At 37.0% G+C, this 20573-nt stretch overlaps 1 protein-coding gene across 3 annotated transcripts in view; it reads left to right on the top strand.

The window, feature by feature from the left end:
* The first annotated feature begins 14188 nt into the window (after positions 1-14188).
* The window catches only part of LOC129744537 (uncharacterized), an 80595-nt gene continuing 74210 nt past the window's right edge, over positions 14189-20573 (top strand). The window contains exon 1 of one of the 3 annotated variants that reach the window (XR_008736939.1): positions 14189-14325. The gene's annotated coding sequence lies outside the window, so the exon portion shown is untranslated. Of the gene's footprint in view, positions 14326-14373; positions 14432-20573 lie in introns of those variants that run through there. The other 2 variants (XR_008736937.1, XR_008736938.1) reach the window with 2 other exon arrangements.

The raw sequence follows: 20573 nt of genomic DNA, 5'->3' as shown, positions 1-20573 counted from the left end.
AAGGTTTGACGCATGGATCAATTAGATCAAACAGCAAAGGCGTTGATAAATAATAAGTAATGCTATGTCAAGAGTTCGATTCCGGTTTCTGGAGTAAAGTTCCATTCGTCACAAAAAAAACAGCTAAAAGAAAGAAGGAGTAAGTGAGATAGAACCCAACAAGGAAAAAAAAGTGAGATAGAAACAAACAAACAACATCAGGGCAAAAACGACGACAAAATATAAACAATAATTTTCTTCTTTTAATTTTTTCTCCAGTTGGTTGTACCCACTGACAGCTTTCCGTAAGCCGTATAGAAGCCGAATTGTAGACCAAAATTGGCATTTAATCTGCTCTTTAAAGCTACATGGCCAAAGCTACACACACAATTTTCTAGGTAGGAAATTAGCAAAATTTTGCTCAAATTTGACCAGCTAGAAACTTAGCAATCATTTTAGCAAATTTTTCGAACTAAAATTTTAGCAAACGAGAGAAAAATTTAGCCGCCGCGGTTTTTGCTCACTTTTTTTAGCAAAAAGCTGTAGGAAAGATCCTATTGGATTTCAAATTCAGTATTTTTTTTTTCAGGAAACTTGGGGGGAATTACTGTTTATAAAATAGAATACAAAATTTTTTTCACTTAATTTATTTGACACCTTTTTTCAATTTTTTCAAATTTCAACTAACACTTCCTGCACTTGAAAAACAAAACCGCACTTGACCACGGTAACTGACCATCCGCCAAGCCGATGCGGCCAGATCGGCTTCCTTTTTGTCGATTATCCTGATGGCAATGAAGTCTGTTGTCGCCGGCAGTAGCAACCTGTAGAAAAAAGACAAAGAATCTTTCAAATTCAAAACCGGACTTTCCATTGGCCAAATCTGCTATTACCTGTCCGCTCCCGGTGTGAATTTATCCACCATTTATGCATCCAATTGTCCATCACATGCAGCGATGTTGACCTGGCTTCCATTCCGTTGTTGTCAGCCCAGTCTCCGCAGGTTCTGCCAGCACCTAATTTACCCAACCGCGCTGATTCGCATCGAACTATTTTTTTCTCGAAACCGGCGGCTGCTGTCTGAACGAAGCGGCTAGCCAGGCTGCTTTTTTACCAAAATCAAGCAAAATAATAACTTTGCTATCGCGTTAGTAAAACAACTCTTTTTGCTAATCAAAAGTAACACAGAATTTTTGCTAATATGAACCTCGAAAGTTTTGTGTGTACCTGGCTTTGTAGGGCATTTTCTATTTGGGACTATAATGCCAAATTAAGGTCATTTTATACGGCTTAATTATTACTTGGGCAGTGTTCGAAAATTTATTTCACACTTAAAAGGCTGAACATAATCTGCTTGATTTGTGAGTTCCAATCCAACTAAGATTGTTATAAAAAGTTACACCCAGATTGTTTGCTTATTAGAAAATTGAATTTTATCACCATTTTGTAACGAAAAAGGCGGCTCAAGTTCATTCTTGTTTGGTCTAAATTTTTTAGTTTCAAAGATAAAATTACAAGAAAATTTTATTGAAGAAATAACTATTTCTGACATCACAAAGGGTGTTGTAAAGTTTTTGATATTTAAGATATAAGTTTATTGTACAACGTTTAAGTGAACAAAGTTTATTGAAAGACCGCCGATGACATTTTGGTTTCAAATTTTTTTGGAGTTTCGTTAAATTCCTGGAGTATTCCCAAGTAGCTGATAAAATGAACTCAGATTTGTCCAAACTCTATTCTTTTTTTTTAGCTTGGATTTGTTTTGAATTTATTATTATTATTTTTTAAACTTTTTTTTCAAATACTTCTAGAACATCTTCATGAGCAACCTGCGGCCTGCGGTTGAATTTTAGAGCTGGTTCTACCTTGTGATACGCGCAATTTTCTTTCTAATTATATTAATTGTTGAAAATTTGTAAAATATCAGCCACCGAGACGTACAGTGTTCTTTTGTCGGTATTTTTGTGTTTCTTTCCTTAAGCAATTTTCTTTTCACTATCTTAGGATCAAAATTTCGTTTATTTTCAACTTAAATCTTGAATATCAAAGTTCTGAATCTTTTATTCGCTCCTTCCTTGATTTTTTTTCATCATCGTTTTCATTGGCATCTCTCTTTTTTTCTCAGCATTCATCGTTTGTTATATTTTCCATTTCTTTTCTTTAAGTATTAGTTATTTTCCATCCTCTTTTCCATTCTGCTCTTTTTTCTCCTTTATTTTTCATTTTTTTTTCATCGTATAATTATTTGTTCAATGTCACAGCATTTTCTTTCGACGTCCTTTTGATTTTATTTTAACAATTTTCATTTATTACCTTCGCTTGTACTATTCCATAAATTTTCTTTCAATATTCCTCCCCAAGTTGCTTTTGCCGAATACTCACACTTTTGTAGATGTCTATTTGACTGCTCTGCTGTGAATCATAATAATAGCTTATAATCTTTTTAATGTAATGACTCTACAATTTTTTTCCTTTTCCTCATATCTTACTTTAAAAAATTCAAAGTTCCATTAGAATATTTATACCGTTTATACCGAGAATAGATATGTATAGACTGTTATTTTAGTTTTTTTTTTTTAAAGAACAGTGCTTTTAGCTCGATTTATTTTTGGGAAATTCGTTATAAGAAAACCTTAGAAGCTTTTTATATATCTTTTCAGATTGGTAAATATTAAATTATTTTGACTTTTTGTCGAATTTCGCCTTTTCATCGAAATTCCACTTCCAAAAAAAAATTAACTTCTTAACCCTAAAGTATTTACCTTTTGCACTGATAATTCTTGACATTTTGTTCAACTCCTAACCCTTGACTCCTCTCGTTTATTATTTTTGTTTCATTATTGTTTCTATACTCATTACTTTTTATGAATTTTTTACTTTCGAGCTCTGGCTTTTGCTCCAGAATTACACCTACACCTTTAATTTGAAATCCTTCCGATTATTTTCTTTTTCTACAATTGAGTCTGGATTTATTTCGTTGCCTTATTTTTAAAGAATTTGAATTTTTTTCTTTTTGAATCATTCATTTCGATTTATTTTTTTATTGATTATTAATGTAGACTTGAAACTCCTTACTCTTATAAAAAAAATCACGTTGAAATTTATTGATTTTGACGTTTTCCATAAGACTTTACTCTAAAGTAATTACATGTAAATTTTATTTTCTATGATTTATTTCATTAAAACTTTCTCTTGGTAACGTTTTTTTATAAATATATATACTCTAGACATTTTACTGTTAATTCTTTAAGTTTTTCCTTACATTTTAATTTTGATTCTCGTCTCTGTTCTTTTTACTCTAAGTCTAGATAATTGAATTTTGCTTCATCACTATTAGTATAACCCCAAAATTTCAATTTCAGATTCATTACACACACTTAATGAACTCTATGAACTTTTATTAAAGACTCTTACAACATTGGCTATTACTATTTTTTTACCACTATAGGGTCTAGCTTCATGTTTTTTTTCTTTTGATGCTTTATTACTTTTTCAATTTTTCACTTTAAATTCCTTGAATTCTCGATGTTCTATGATTCTGCGCTCTTTGATTTAGAACGCTTTCATCTAGCAGAAGAGTTTTTTTTTCTTTTGTTTCATTAACTTCAATCTCATTTATGAATACTGATTACGAGATGTAACAATACTTTTCATTTTTTCTTGTTAAGACAAAAAAATCATATTCCTTATTATTCGCCACATCAACCTATAATTAATTTTTTTTCTTCTAAATGTTCTGAAACGATACATTATTTTATGGATTACAAATCAATTATGATTGTTTCATTAAAACAGAAATTTAAACCACATTATTACTTAAATCACATTGAAACATTATCACTATTTTAAGAAGTGTTTGATTTAAAAAAAATTGAATACAGTTTCTTCGAATCGTAGAGGATCTTTTTATACACAAATTAAAATGCATGTTTTTTTTCAAATTCATTTTTTGTTTAACGCACACAGTATATTTCTTTTTCAAAAGTTCTTTTATGAAACCTAAGAAGCCATTTTTTTTAAATTCATTGCCATTTTTGATACTTTTTTTCAGCTTATTATCAATATTTTTTTTTCTCATAAAAATTTGAGAAGCCATTTTTTCAATTTATTACCATTTTTTCAATACTTCTATTTTTCATCTGACTACTATTTTTTTTCTTTTATAAGAACTTCGCCTTCTCATCGAAATTCCTTTATATTTACTTTATTTATTCAACTTCGCCTTCTCATCGAAGTCAAATGCTATGTATGTACTTGAAACTCCGCCTTCCCATCGAAGTTCATTCAATTTCATTTCAATTATTCTTTTTTTATAAATATTTTTTTTTTCTGGGGAACTTCGCCTTCCCATCGAAGCCCCAATTATTTATTAGCAAAATCACATCAATTTTCTTTCTTTTTCTTATGCAATCATTCATTAAGGATCTTCGAAGTCCTGAATTTAAAAATGGCATCTTAGATTTCACTTTTTTAAATATCTTCTACACACATGGGGTTAAACTTCTTATCCAGAAAAAAATACGTATTGTATATACGTATAGTGTATTAATACACTATTTGACACTTTGCATCTTTTTTTCCACGAAAGATACTTAACTTATCCAGGGAGCCACTACTGCGCCATGTCGGATTCATCGATTGAATCTTCCGGATAGAGATGTACCGAATATTCGGTCGGCCGAATATTCGGCGCCGAATATCGCCGAAAAACCGTTAAGCCGAATATTCGGCTCACCGAATAGTTGATATCTACTACAGACTTGTAAATTTTTTAAATAATTTTTGATAATTTATAAAATATATAAAAGTAATGTTGTTGAATCTACACAATCATTAAGACTTATGGTTTCAGCAAAACATCTAAGGTGAATCCGCGTTTATTTCACTGTAGATCGTACAGGAGAATGCTGAACGGTATCGCTTTATACTTTGGTTATAGTTTATTCCAAATTTTCTGGATATATTCAGGCTTGCCATAAATCCAGTAAAAAACCCAGTTAAGTCAAACCTGGATGGGATATCCAGATATTGTTTAACACTTCCCGAGGTTTGCTCGGGTTTATTCAGATTATTTGCTAATTCAAATAAAAAACTCAAATTCCTCTTCAAAATTGTTTAGATTTTGTGTTAAATTTTTGAAAAATTTCAAAATATACATAAATTTTGCCCTTTTTAATTTTTATTTTTTCAAAAATCGTTCTGGTTGCCTGACCGTCTGGGTACGTGTGGTTGAAAGTATGATTTGCTTAAGGTTAAAGATAATCTATCTTTTCAACAACTATTTTAAAGATATATTGCTCAAATTCGACCTTCATCTAATTTAATATCAGAGAAGCAATTTCAAATAGCTTTAAACCTGTTTCGACTTGTTTTATCGCAGATTTCACAGGAACGCAATCGCTTTGGTGATAAACGCCCTCGAAGCGACTAGTCATCTGATGTCTTTTCAGTTATTGGTGACATTTGAAAAATCAGAAAGACCCCTACTTAAAAAATATCTTGTAATGCATCATCCGATAATATCATCTGGTTGAAAATAATCGACTAAAAACATTAGGGGTATTGATATGGAAGAAATAGAAAGCATTGAAATAATCGCTTAAGCTTTTTTCATTGGAAACTCTATAGAATATTCGACCGAATATTCGGCCGAATATTCGTTTGGCCGAATAGTTGAAAAGGTCAATATTCGGTATTCGGCCGTTCGCCGAATACCACTATTCGGTACATCTCTACTTCCGGACAATAGCATTTAGTTTGATGCACTCGCGTCCGTTCACGCCAAAATTCGTTAATCGACTGACTTTTTCATCTCTCTCTTTCCTAACCGTTTCTACAAAAGCCTTTACACGCTCATAAAATAACATTCAATTCGATGTGTATGTTGATCAAAGTCTTTAACCATTACTTTGAGCTATTTAATTCTCCTACGGTTCATCTGTATCCTACAATAACTTCATAATTGGAGCATAACCTAAAAACTGTTCTACTAAGACTTTTTGAATTTCATTTTTGGATTCAGCGACATGTTTACATTCAAAATTTGGGTCAGTTAATGAAGTTTGCGATATTTCTACAAGTTTCGTAAACTAGTGTTACAATTTTGAGTGAGTATTTTGAATTCTGGAGCTGAATTTTAATGTCTATCGCTAATTACAAATTTTTTAAAATAGCGTTAATATTCAATACCTTCATTAGTTTCCCTGCTTGACTCTGATTACTCAAAATGAATACAATAAATAACACACACAATCAGATTATTGTTGCTGTGTGATTCTAAAATTAAATGCATCTTTTAATTGAAATTTTTTAGTCAGTTTTTCTTTTTAAACCCGTTCGAGACCGATTGCACACCGTGTGTGCAATGGAATTTTGTGCCTTTGTCAGAACAATCATTCATTGTGAGTTTACTATTGCTCGGAAAAATAACATTCTTATACCAATGGAATTTGCAAATGTTAAGCAAACTGTATTGAGAAATGGTTTTGGTGAAAATCAAACGACATAAAAGTTATCTAAGAGTAAAGTTTTATGAGTTCGAATGTCGCGAAAAGGCCTCCGTCTCGAATGGGTTGAAATTAGGTTTCAGATGTTTTCTGTCAATATCGGGACTTGTAATTGAAATTGTATCATGAAATTCAGAATTGAAATTTATGTAAAGGTTTTCAACAACAAAAAAAAACAAATTGAATCCCATTTCAAAAATTTGAATTTTTCAATTTTTATCATGTTCAACAGGCAATGATATTCATCAACTGAAAAATTGTAGTTGCCTTTCTATGTTTATATGTCTGTTTATATTTTTTTAGTTTATGAAAAAAAAACTTAAATTGGATTTTATTAACCATGCCAATCATTTTTTTAACTTACCAAGCAAAATGTAGCAAAAGGTTGATCTATCAATCCATACTAATGACTTTAACTTCATCTTAGAAATGATTACATAAGAAAACTAAAGAAAGGCCTTTTTTAAAAATTTATCATTTTGATAGCGCTACAAATAGCTATTGACAATTAGGTCTTTAACTCATCATCATTCTAATTTTTTTTTTTAATTAAATAATCCTTTGTTACGAAGTAAAAAAGAAATACGGTTTTTTTACGCGGTATGAATTCCATCGTTAACGTATTGCACTTGGAATATTTTCGCTCAAAAAACGTGTTGATTCGCGAAAGCCGTGTAGAAGAATCATAACCAAGGCAAAACACCGCGTAAAAAGAAGCCGTGTTAGTAAAACTGAGCAAAATCAAACCGCGTAAAAAAGACCTTAGTGTAAACGCCGACTGAAGCGGGGTTGAGAAAAACGTCAACAAATCGACAAATATGTTCAATATTTGAAACTGAAAAAAAGTTATTCAGCTCATTCAATTATGCCATTTGAGAAAATGTAAACTATGGTTCCTTGACGATAATGTTTTTCAGCCAAAAACTTGGTGTTTTTTAAGGTAACGGAAACAATTTTTAACATATAAAGACGAAAAGGTTTAGGAAGATGTAGCGCTGATGTGGTGTAGTGGATAGGCTGGCGCGAGTCTGGTAACCCAGGCGTACTGGGTTCGATTCCCGGTATCGGCAAGAAAAACTTTTGGGTTCGAATCCCATAAGTTGCCGACAGGTGAGATGCTTGGGGAGTAAGTAGAGGCCAGTCTCGAATCCACCCTTGTCTTTCCTCCAACTGGTATCAGGAGGGGTTGGTTTGTTATCTTGAACTGAATTATGTACATATCCAGCCGGAATGGATATAATGAAGTGCATGATGGTCTAACCAACGTCTCATGATCGCTTACTTTTCTACGCTGCCTACTCTAAACCGAGCTATTTAAACGCCAAAAAAAAAAAAATAAAAAAAATTAAAAAAAAATAAAAAAAAAAAAAAAAAAAAGATGAAAAGGTTTAGGAAGATGAAACGCTAGCCTGCCAGTAAAAGTCCTACGTTTCTGGAGCGCCTTTTGGAAAATAGATCATTTCAATATAAAATTTTACTGCAAAAACTTCTTTCCGAAAGCGAAGGACAGTCGATTCTCGACGCCAAAATATCGGAGACAAATAATGCTCGAGTGGCTCCTCGGCGGGGTTGTAGCGTGTCCAGGCAAATAAGGCTGCAGCGATTCTCGTAGCTTAGAAGGTGGAACGGGTCAGACCAGTTCAAATGGCGTATAGTATATCGCATAAAACGTCGTTGTACAGCCTCGATCCTATCAGCGCCATTCTGATAGAAAGGGCTCCAAACAGCCGATGCATACTCCAGGATGGAGCGAACAAGGCTGCAGTGGAGGCTTTTTAAACAGTATACGTCTTTAAAATCCTTCGTTACACGGAATATTAAGCCCAAGCATCGAGAAGCTTTATGAACTATATAGTTGGTATGTGTCTTGAAGTCCAATTTTGGATCAAGAATCACCCCTAAATCCTTGATGTGATTCACACGAGCGATTGGATGGTCCAAAAGAAAATAATCTGCAGATATAAGGTGCCGTTTGCGCGAAAAAGTTATGACGGAACATTTACTGCGATTCAACGTCAGGCAGATGTCCTTGCACCAGGTAGCAAACAGGTGGAATTGCCTTTGCAGTGAAGCAGTGTCCTCTGGGGTTTTAATTGCGTTGAACAATTTTAGATCGTCGGCGTAGGCGAGTTTCGGTCCGTCAAGCATAAGAAGAGCATCATTAAAATAAATTAGAGAAACAATCGGTCCAAGATGGCTTCCTTGTGGAACCCTTGATGTGGCAGGGAACTGTCTGGAATACGAATCCGGTGAGTTTCCTTCCGCTCAGGTAACTGCGAAACCAGTCCAATAAGGAACCGCAGATGCCTAGACGTCCGAGTTTGGCAGTAGTTATTTCATGATTTACCTTATCAAAGGCAGCGGACAAATCCGTATAAATTACGTCAGTTTGGATACCCGCTGTAAAGCTGTCTTGCACAAAAGATGTAAAGGTCAATAAGTTTGTACTCGTTAAGCGCTTGGGCATAAAACCTTGTTGATCGTTTGAAATGTATTGTATGTATGTATGTATGTATTGTATGTATGTTTTACCCACTAGTGGCTGATATGTCTTTCGACCCGAGTCGGTACGGGAAGTCTCGATCGCACATTCAAATATTGTTCATGCTTAACTCATCAACAATAAGTGCAGCACAACCAAGGGGTCCGTTACCACTGGCTTGGGACAGGTTTGACTCATCTCACTCCCTTCCAACTGTTCGAAACAAATAAAGAATCCTGAAAAGGTATCTTAGGAGCCTACTCAAGATTCCATATTTGCCGAGATACTCCGGCTGGCTTTAACCCACAATCCATTGTATATCAGTTTTTCGCTCGTTTGATGCCCTGTCCTACCCCCCTCTTATCCCCAATAATAGAGTTAAGCTATTTATAATAAAGAAAATATTGACACATTTTTAATCATGCTCTACATCTTACCTTATCAGCATCCACATCCCTTTTATACTTACCTCAGCACCTCTATAATGAAAGGATACTTATCATTCTACCACTAGAGACTTCAATTTTTTTTAGCGGCCCACGCATTGATGTGCGTCAAACCTAACTGCAACTTTCTGTTGATCGTTTGAAATGTATTGCTTACAAAAAGAGAGGATAGGATGCAATAGAACCAGTTCGAATAATTTCGCAATGGCGGAATTCTTCTGTAGTTATTCACGTCCCTTCTGTCCCCTTTTTTGTGCACTGGGAACCATGTGATCACCCCGATTACCATCCATAGGACTGCGCATCAGACTAAGACGGTGTGGAAAGATACATCGCCAGCGTAGACAACGACGTAGTGAAACCACCCCACTGATGAGTGAAGTTAAGAAAGCGATTCATCAGCTGAATAGCAACAAGCTGAGCTCATCAACATGGGCCCGGATAAGTTGGCCAATTGCCTACACCGGTTTATGGTCTGGATCTGGGACACAGAATAGCTCCCGGAGGAGTGAAAGGAGGTGGTCATATGCCCCATCTACAAGAAGGGCGACAAATTGTACTGTGAGAACTACCGAGCGATCACTGTCCTAAATGCCGCTTACAAAGTGTTGTCCCGAATCCTACTCCGCCGCCTAACGTCTTAAGCGAACAGATTCGTGGGAAGTCATCAGGACGGCATCATGGAAGGATGGTCTACGACGGAGCAGATCTTCACACTACGGCAAATCCTCCAAAAATGACGTGAACACCAAGTCCCTACACACCATCTATTCATCGACTACACAGTCGCATACGACACGATTGACGATGGACATGAACGGCTCCTCCGAGAAGCTAACCAACCTTTTTTTTACAAGATGGAAATTTGACTTCAAACCATAACAGCCGGGTGTTTGCTGCCGTGAGTGGGTTCGTCCCACTAAAACCACCTTGGGCTTCGTGTGCCAGATGTGCCCTTGGTTTAAACCTATGATACTACATCAAGGGGTAGGCTGTGCTCATGCACTTATACATCTCACCCTTTTCCGCTTTCTCAATTTTTCCTCCGTTCTGCTTTATCCTTTTTCCTCCTTCTCCTTTTCCTCTATCGCCAACTTCAGACTGGTACGGAAGACCCCGAAACGTGTGCCGGTTAGGTAACGCTTTCAAAGTAACTCGCGCCCGTCACAGCATCCACTATCCCGGGGACCTCGAAACGTGTGCCGGTTTGGTAACGCTTTCAAAGTAACTCGCGCCCGTCACAGCAACCACTTTCGCAGGATTTCTAACCATCAAGGCATGGCTGATTGAGAAACTACCAAGCTAGAATCCCGACACGACCACCCCGAATGGTATCTCCGCTTCCTTTTGCTGCAGGAAAGATCGTAGCTGAGTACGTGAGACCTTTTAAGTCCCACCACACGTATGAGTCCAGATTCGCCCTAAGATCGCGTTGCTTTTGAATTGAGGTGTCATACGCGGCCCAAGACCTTCCATTAGCTTGTCAAATTTGGTTGACTATCTCGCTCTACCCGTTCATCATCTTTCCTGATTCTTATCAGATCGCGCATGATTTGCGAGATTTCGTCGACTATAGCACGCCACGACTGTTCGTCGCGACACATTTCACTCACTATGTTTTCAGCGTTCAAATTTTGAAGTTGTTGACGCCTTGAATTGAACCTGGGGCAGACAAAGATAGCATGTTCTGCCGATTCCTCCGTCTCTACGCATTCCGGGCAATAAGGTGAGCTGATAAGCTTAAACCGATGAAGGTATTGCTTAAAGCACCCATGACCCGAAAGGAACTGCGTCAGGTAGAAGTTGACCTCTCCATACTTCCGATTTACCCAGTCTGAAAGTCTCAGGATTAGCCTATGCGTCCATCTTGCGTTGTTCGATGCGTCCCATTGCTCCTGCCACTTGAGCATTGACGCTGCTCGTTGAATTTTACGTACTCCTCTAACAGCTCTTGCTTTGTAACATTCCATATCCTCCGCCAGAGATATGTCGATGGGAATCATGCCCGCGATGACAAAAGCTGCATCTGCTGATATGGTCCTGTACGCACAGGAAACTCGCATGGCTATCAACCGATGTGTGCTCCGTAATTTGGATCTGTTGCGCTCTACCTCTATCGCGGAGCTCCAGGCCGCTCCTCCGTATCGTAGTTTCGACAGTGCTACGCTCGCAAGGAGACGTCTCTTGCTACTCATTGGACCATGGCAGTTCGGCATAATGCAGGCCAATGAATCGATGACTTTCGATGCACTTTCACAACAGTATTTGACATGTGCCTTTGTGCCTTCTTTCGCTTCCACGATAAGCGCATCACCCCTGGACATCACCCGTTTAGGGTTTGGGTTTTGGGGGTGGTTCTGGTTTCATAACGACCTTTCTTTTCACGTTCTCCTTCCTATTGCGAACCATTCGCCAGCCTCCAGCACTGCTTTCACCGTCGGCATCCTCATAATCCGTGCCCCTCCTTTTTTGGAGGAATCGTTTACGACGGGGGAGTCGCGATCTCATTTTGCGGTTTTTCTTGGCTTGGACTCCTTCGAAAGTCCTTGAGAAGCAACCAATTTTGCTTCCTCCAGGTCCTTCTCTGCAGCCTCGGCCTTCCGCACCAACTCCGTTCGTTCCTTGACGGCACTCTGCAGGAGCACCATCAATTTCGGCACCCAGGTCTTGATGTGCGTGTGCACGTTGTTGGTGCTTCGCACAAACTCCTGCATCTTGTCGACCATGTCGGCTGCCTCCAAAGGCCACATTTTTTGATGCCCCTTGGTGCACCTCTTCCTGCGATTGGGACCTGCTCCTCTTGCTGGGAACTGCTGAGGTTTTCAGTGGACCCATCAGCGACCGGGCTTCTTCCCGCTTCCTTGGCAACCTCCCTGCCAATCTCCTTTCCTAGCTCCTTTACTACTTTGCTCAGTAGAGGAGACTTAAGGAGTCCTCTCTTAGCAAAGACCTCCGTCTGAGTTCTTCTGCTTCGTCCGAGCTAACATCAGTTGTCTCGACGTTCTTTCTGTTTTAAGTGTTGTTGTTTATGTTCATGTTTAGTCCCACGAGTAGCTAGGGAAATATACGGTCCACTGCGCCAGTGCTCTGCTTTAGCGCAGCAAGGACTTCATTACTGTGGGGTGCGTCCTGGTGCCCCACAGGCTACCGTTTGCGACTGACACATTTTCGACCCGCCAGCCTTCCACCTCATCAGCACGGTCTTTCGCATAGAGGCGTTTTCACACCCCCATGAGCGGCACACTTTGGGTAATCTTGGGTCGTTGTATCCAATAGGTTCCGTTAGAAAAGTCCGAGTTCGTTGCGTATGTCTTCATCCGTAGGGGGGTTCCGTCGATTCCGTTTGCATAGTCCATTTCCGTAGCATGTGTCTTTATAAGAGGGGTTTCTATCAGTTCCGTTTGCATAATCCATAATGCATAATGCATCCGTTGCATATGTTATCATTAGAAGAGGGGATGGTTCCGATTTGTTCCGGGTGCATAATCCGAGTTCGTTTGCGTAGGTCAGGGGGGAGTTTTGCTGCATTTAGTCGCCTCTTACGACATGGGTCAGCGACCCCGGGGTAGTATTCTAATGCCGCTACCCCACAGCAGAAGCTAACCATACTAATCAAGGCGACTATGCATAGAACTCAGTGCTGTGTGCGGATTCGGAATTAATTGTCGAGTTCATTCGATCCGGCGACGAATGATCAGCGGAAGTCGTTCCTTCTGGATTCCACAAGCAACTGCGGTCGAGAAGACTTAGCCCTCGCACGAAGTTTAACCTTTACATGACGCTCTCATATGACCGATTGTTCTCTACGGGCACGAGACATGGCTATTGCTTGCTGGGCAGAACATGTTGCTAAATGCCGGACTACTGTCCTACAAAACAGGTGTTCGCTACGAACCCGGTAGGAATAAGACGGACAGGGTCGCAACGAGCGTGATGGTTAGATCAAGTCCTAGTTAGTTTTAGGAATATAGTTCATCAAGTTATGTCGTGTGAGACTGAATACTATTAAAATAAAAAATAATAGAAACCACTGAACAAAATTTTACATATTTGGTTTCTCTAAGTTCCTTAAAGTGTTGTATTGAGTTTTGTCAAATAATATGTCATTATAAAATTTCTAACATTTCAGTTGTGCTTCGGCGTGTAGCACACTCGTGCCAAGCGAAAAAACCAGATCTCCCGTATTTGATCCACAACGTGTTGAGATATGTTACAGTTGAACTTAACAACGACGTAAGGTTATTTGTCCCACTATTCAGATGTATGTTTGATTTGCTCACCCTAATGAAGAAATGGGTGCCTTGATTACCTGCGGTTTGCTTTGAGCGCTCTCTTCGAAAACAGTACCCACTTCCAAGAACATGCAACATCGTCGCGCATTGACTAATATACTAGCGTAGGCACTCAGTAAGCCTCCTAGAAGTAACCAAAACCCCACAAAAAGAAAAACAAAGGCGCTCTCGCATTCTCTCACCGTAGATCTTCCCCCCTTTCGACTCGGGGTTTGTTTCGTTCGATCAAACAGCAGAATTTTCCCATCATCAGACTGTTTGCTTGCTTGCTTGCTGCACTGCACAATAACGAAACGGCTCTGCCTTCAACGGGTGGCCAGCAGCTAGACTAGACACTCACCGACTGTTGTTGATGGGAAACGAGAACTCGCCTGCAGCTATTTTTGTACCGCGTCGTCGTTCGGGGCAGCACCAAGTTGCTGTCACTTTGGTGTGCTTCTACTGTTGTGTTTCGTTTTTTTTTGTCGTCAGTTGCTGCTCGCATCGTAAAACCGTTCAGAATCGTACATTTCGCGGGGAACTCACCGCGACCGCCAATTCAGTCGCAAATCCGCGCAGCACGGTTCCGCGGGTTCAGTTCAGTTTCTTTTCGTCCATCGCGGCTAGCGCAGGCAAAACATGTGAGATTGTCGCGGGTTATTGTTTTTTTTTCTTTCTTCATTCTGCTATCTTTAGTACTGTATATGGGGGTTAATTTTCTTCGACCGGGGCCAACGGAAAAAAGGGGTTGCTGCTGCTGATGTGCTAACAAGATTCATCCTCATCATCGTTTCGCAGTGTGGTGTATGTGTGTGTGCGTGCAGGCGTATGTGTGTGGTTGTGCGACGCCTAATTTATGCCGCATTAGGAAGTGGTTTCGGAAAATTTTCATCCCAATGTGAGAAAAAGTTTTCCACGTCAACTTCACTCTACTAGCCGTTTTCCCTAAGGGTGAAGTTTGGGACCGGTGTGCGTGGCTCTATAGATAGAAGTCGATGAGATCATAGAAATCGCTCGTCGAGGTCGTTGGTGAATGATAGAATAGTTTTACTTTTCCTCCGAAGGGTGGATATTTCGGTGACCGAATTGTGAGTTCTTCAGAATAAGTTCTTGTGCATCATGGTTCTTAGAAAATCGAAGAAAGAGGTTGAGTAACCTTGTGAACTACCTGCCGGTTTCACACGGAATTGTAATCAGCTGTTTAGAATCCACGCGGTAGTGTGGCAATGCAATTGGTCTTGAGCCCATATTGAGTGCCCGGAGATCCAAACGGGGGGGGGGGGGGGGGGGGTTATTTGGTTCAGAGCAATAAACCAGTCATCGGCACACGCGAGCGAGACCGTCTGACTGGAGCTGGAAGTAAACAAACGGCCAACGACGGCGAGAGGTCGTCTAGTTTCCATATCCATGGAACGAGCTAGTGGATGGCCGAGCTTAAACCATTACATAGCCGCTGACTAACCAGTGTGTCACCAGTGAAGAAAAAAAAATATGAAAAAATATGTGACCAGGAATAAATTTGCAGTTCAACGAGGAGAAGAAAAAATTCAGTAGTCGGAATCTGTCGATCACGGTTTTGAGAATTCGAACCAAGAAGAAATCTGGCCACAGCACGGTGCGACACATTCCGCGAGCATTGGCGTGCGTCGATTGGACTTTGGCGAAGGTTTCAATGCACCTAACTTAAATTCATTTATTTTTAAATCTCATTTCTGAACGATATGTTCGAATCCTGAACTAATTGCAGATGCCGGAGCTTCCCCAGTTTCATGATAACCGTTTGAAGACGTATAAGCGATATATGTATGGAAACACGGTGAAACGAATATTTAAGCCTAATTCGTCCTAATGGGATGTAAATGAATTCATAAAATCTTTAATTTTGCATTATTACATTTTTATAGACACTCTTCAAAAGCGCTGACAAAAAATCTTATTTTTGGGATCTAGAAGGTAAATTTGACATAGCTCGCATAAGATCGCTTAATCTCTCTTGATTTTGAACCGATTTGTACAATATTTAAATTTTTGAATACCATGAAACGTAACTTAAATATTATTTTCAGACAATATTTATTTACAATTAGGTATTCATTTCAATGTTATTTAAGGTGGAATATCAATTGCTCAAAAAAATCATTTAGCGTCTAAGTAAGTTGAAGTTATATGCTGGGCATATAGATTTTTTTTCTCAAGATCATGGCCACAAACAAAATTAAAAAGAGATGTAAAAACCGTACTTTCCAATCGATCGACCGCAAAAAATGAAAAAAAAAAAGATTTTTTCGACAAATTTTCACAGGTAGTTCTTTTTTTTTAAATCAATTCAATATTTTCTAATTCTTGAACTACACATGTGAACACCATTTTTGATTTCTATGTTTTAATAACTGATTTTGGAAGATTTTTGCGCTCTGAACTCGAATCATTCGTCGATCTTATTTTGTCTATCATCTCTAGTTTTGATGAAACAGCATTTGGATGTTTTTAAATTATCCAGTAGAATCAATCTTTGATAACTATCTTTTTCCTAATATAGGTATAAAGATGAGTTGGACTATGTATGTTTGTTTGTTTGTATGCACCTTATACAAATCCACACCGCTTAACCGATCAGCCTGAAATTTGGTACATACATGTAGTTGTACCATGGTAAGGTTTTAGTAATAGCACTGACCATACTGACTGGACACTCGATTTCGTTTTCTGGATAATTTTTCCAACAGTACGCAATGTCGATTCCAGAGTGCGCATCGATCGATTTGAAGAAATGTTATCCCAGTTAGGAAATGCCACCCAACTTTAATAATAAAACACGCAATTTCTACGATAAAATCTGGTTAAACAGGACCATTTTTCCTACAGGACATTTTCTGTTAAATTTTTCAGGTTCGCCACCTACCGTCGGTAATGCGAACCTGCAAATCTGACAACATAAAATTAGACAGAAAATGGTTGAAGTTTTGTTCTAAATGTCATGTCAGTGTGGTCAGTGGTAATAGTTCTGAGCCTCTCCCACCTAAGAAAAAGGACCCTCTCATAAAACTTTCGGTTTTATTCACACTAACCAAAAGCCATGGCGCCCATTTTGTCAACCGATTTTTTTTCCTTTGGCGGGGTTATTTTCACCATCACCATGGAATCTGTCGGGCATTAGAAACGACCATCCAGAGTTCATGTGTACTGAAAGAAAATCAAAGCTTGCTGAGCATTTAAAATCTGAAAGGGAAAATTTTGGCGAGTGTTTTTTATACCTTCTACTGCTGAAAGCACGTGGTACCGGTACGAGATTTTCGGATGAAATAATGAGCTAACATTTTTTATTGAAAAATACAACTAACCTGTAAAGTATATATTGAATTGAATTGTAGTGGTTTTCAAAGCGCTGGGGTGCTTTGAGAGTCTACAAGAATATACAATGAACTGAATAGTGGACAGTGAATTGACTTCTTCAGATGAATTACTAATTGGACTGGGTGCTGAAAAACTATTTAACAGATTTTCATAAATTCCAGCTTTTTAGAAAAAACTACTTTCATATTTTTAAAATCCCTCTTAGAGGAAGATAAAATAATAAGATTCAGAATTTTAAGTTAAAGGCTTCGATTTCAACGCTTTGATAGCCGTCGGGGAATTAAAACGAGGAATTAGAAAATAGATAAAATAATTGGATCTGATATTTTCAGTTTCAACATCATTGGCCAATTTATAATTTTTAAGTTATAATTGGTCATCAATGTGTTCAATTCTACCATCCAATTTTAAGAAGACTTATTGTAGAACCGTTGAGTACTGCGAATTCAAACAAATGATACCTAAAAATTTTAACATTGAAGAGTTCACATTAATTAATGGGATGATTGTGTCCAAGAATAGAAATATTGAAATAAAACTAAAAAAAAACCTTTTTCATAACATTATAATGGTAACTTCGGTTCAGATGATTTGTTTTCGATAACTTCAAAAAACTATAAGTGGAACTTTCAACATTTAAGAATAAGTACTCATAAAAATTAAATAGAAATTAAAAAGCGAGAAAGCAAACATACAATTGAAAACATGAACTACTTTAACATGATTCAACAAGATTCGGAGGTCTTTTCAGAAATTTCAAAGAAAATAAAACTTGAATATACCATTGTACAGTAAAATGATCTCCAGAAGAGATTTTTATTAGATGGGAGATTGGAAAAATAAAAACAAATATGTCATTTGAAAGTAAAAAATATAAGGCGAAATTTATTTAAGCTCCTGAAATAGGTGGGTTAAAAAATGTTTTTTTGTGACACGATGAATAAGCATTCAAAGAAAATTATTTTGAAAGTTTTTATAAATTTAAATCTCATAACCATAATTTTTTCAATTGTGTGAAAACGATAAACACAGTGAATAATCTCAATAAAAACTTTGAAAAGACTTATGTCTTATTATGATGAATATAAAGCTTCCAAAGTTTTGAAAAGTCAAACTACTCATTTTGATTTATATTTTATGTGAACCCGAGCAAGGCCGGGTAAAATCAGCTAGTAACTAATAAACTAACCAACCTAACTGAAAAACAAAAACTGATTTTAAAACTATTTATAACCTACTGTTCATACAATTAAACCCACAATACTTTTAAAATCGTAATACATATCGCAATTTTTAGTTTAAAAAAAAAACATTCTAAATAGCATCGCTCAAGCACGTTTTTGAGTTTTTGATTTTCGATGAAAATTTGCTAATCGCTAATTTAGCTAATTAACTTTGCTAATCAGCAAATTTAAAAAAAGTCGTCAACTATTTTTAATTTAACTGCGAGGAGCGTTCATTCAATGATTTAGTCAGCGGAACTTTCGTGTTTAAATAAGTATATTTTGTTTGTTATGTTATGTTTATGTTTGTTTTGGATGAATCTCTATATTGAAGATATCGATTTCAATTTTTAACACATGATAGCTGGCAAATAACTTCATCTTTTACTTAAAAAGCTATTCCTCAGAAATATTTAGTTTTTACACAGAGAACAGACGTACAAGCTCGAACAAAAAATCTTCAAAAAAGTGTGTAAAATTTCAAAGGCTGACATCCAAAAAGTACGTTGAAAAATGGCGTAAAAATGTGTCATCTAGTGCGCTGTTCAAAAGTTACAAATCAAATTTTCAACTTCCCAGTTTTCGAAAAAGCGTAAAGGCGAAAAGGCTTTTGCGATGAGTGAAATAACTTTTTTTTTAAAATTTACTTAACGTTTCGGGTTACTTTCCTTCACTCATCATTAGATCTCCCCATAGTAACCCGAGACGTAACGTAAATTTAAAAAAAAAGTTATTTCACTCACCGAAAAAAGTCAATAAAGAAACCGTATAAAGTACCGGTGATAAACTTTTATTCATTCCTTTAATTTTGCACTACTGAAGCAGTTGAAATAACGAACACTTTTAAAATAAGTTTTTGTACTTCTTGAGCGGTTATCGTCAGAGGACGAATCGACAATATCCAGTCAATTAAGGGGAACATTCTTGACGTTGAGTCTTACCCATCAGAACTGATTCTAGACATCTCGAAGCGGGTTACTTTTATTGCATTGTTCAAAATTTAGAACTACTAGCTTGAAGAAAATAGCGATTAACGTTCAAGATATTTTTTTACTATGCAACCGGACGAAAGTGTTAATAAATATTAAAAGCAATTTTCTTGAAACATGCCAAACAGTTCATACGACCTGTCCAAATCTGACAAAAATTTTTTTTTCTCAATTGGTTTTGACAGTTCTCTTTGGTGGATGTGTTTGGAGACATCTGGCGGCCCAGCCAAAAACAAAAAATGGTTCAAAACGATCATTGGAAATTTCACACAAGTTTCGTGGGCTAGCTTGTACGTCTGTTCTCTGTGGTTTTAATTTTAAAATTCTCGATATTGACATACATACAACACCACATAAAATTGTCATGTAGGAACTAATATCAACACATTAAAAAGATTTTTTCCAGTAAGATACATGCATTACGATGCGCTCAGCACGAAACAGTGTTGTTTTTAAAAATCGGTTTAAAATGTCATAAGTTATTCCAATTTCGGAACACTGTTCAAAATTTGTTAAATGGGGTGACGATAGCTCAAGCAAAGGTTATACTTACACATTTTTAAACTTTTTCTACAAACACACCATAGATTAGAAATGTTATTGTTTACTACAGAGACATTGAATATTACATTTTTATATGAAAAAATTAAAAAATACCTTGATTAGGGCTTCAACTTATTTTCAACCTTTCTTGAAACCTAGCTCCAACGCCCCGATCTGGATCCAATCAATGATAAAACAATACTGGCAAAGTTTTAGCTCATTCGGATAACTCTAAAGCGACCCTCACAGACCTTCAAATTTTTCTGGAAAAAAATAAAAAATTTGTGCCGAAAAAGTAAAAATTTTGTATGGAAAAAGTAAAATTTTTCGAAAAAATCGTTATTAAATCTGGCAACACCGCAGAACAACACAAACTATGTGACGTGAAGATTTTAACTTGAGAAAAAACTTTGTAGAATATTTAAAATCATTTTGACACACGTGAAAAGTTACAGGTATTTCAAGTTACTTTTACTTTTTCAAATATTTTCATAAAAAATCAAGTGAAAGATAACAGTAAAATCATAATGCCGGATGCTATTTCACCACTTTTCTCATTGGTTTGGTACCTTCGATTTTTTTTATTGTATGATAGTTATTCGTCAACCTTTATAAATTACTAACTGCAGTTCTACAGTGCTGCCAGATATTATGTATCATTGTTTAATTACATATGAAAATTAAAGATTTACATTAGGTCACAATTTTTTTTTAACTATATTACAGTGTGTAGCTCAAACCACTATAAATGGAACTAGCAAACTTGACAAGGCGGCTTCT

The sequence above is a fragment of the Uranotaenia lowii genome, chromosome 2 (genome assembly GCF_029784155.1).
Source record: "Uranotaenia lowii strain MFRU-FL chromosome 2, ASM2978415v1, whole genome shotgun sequence".
In the NCBI taxonomy this organism is placed as follows: domain Eukaryota; kingdom Metazoa; phylum Arthropoda; class Insecta; order Diptera; family Culicidae; genus Uranotaenia; species Uranotaenia lowii.
Note: the sequence above shows the minus strand (reverse complement) of the source record. Positions and strands in the feature narration are given on the sequence as shown.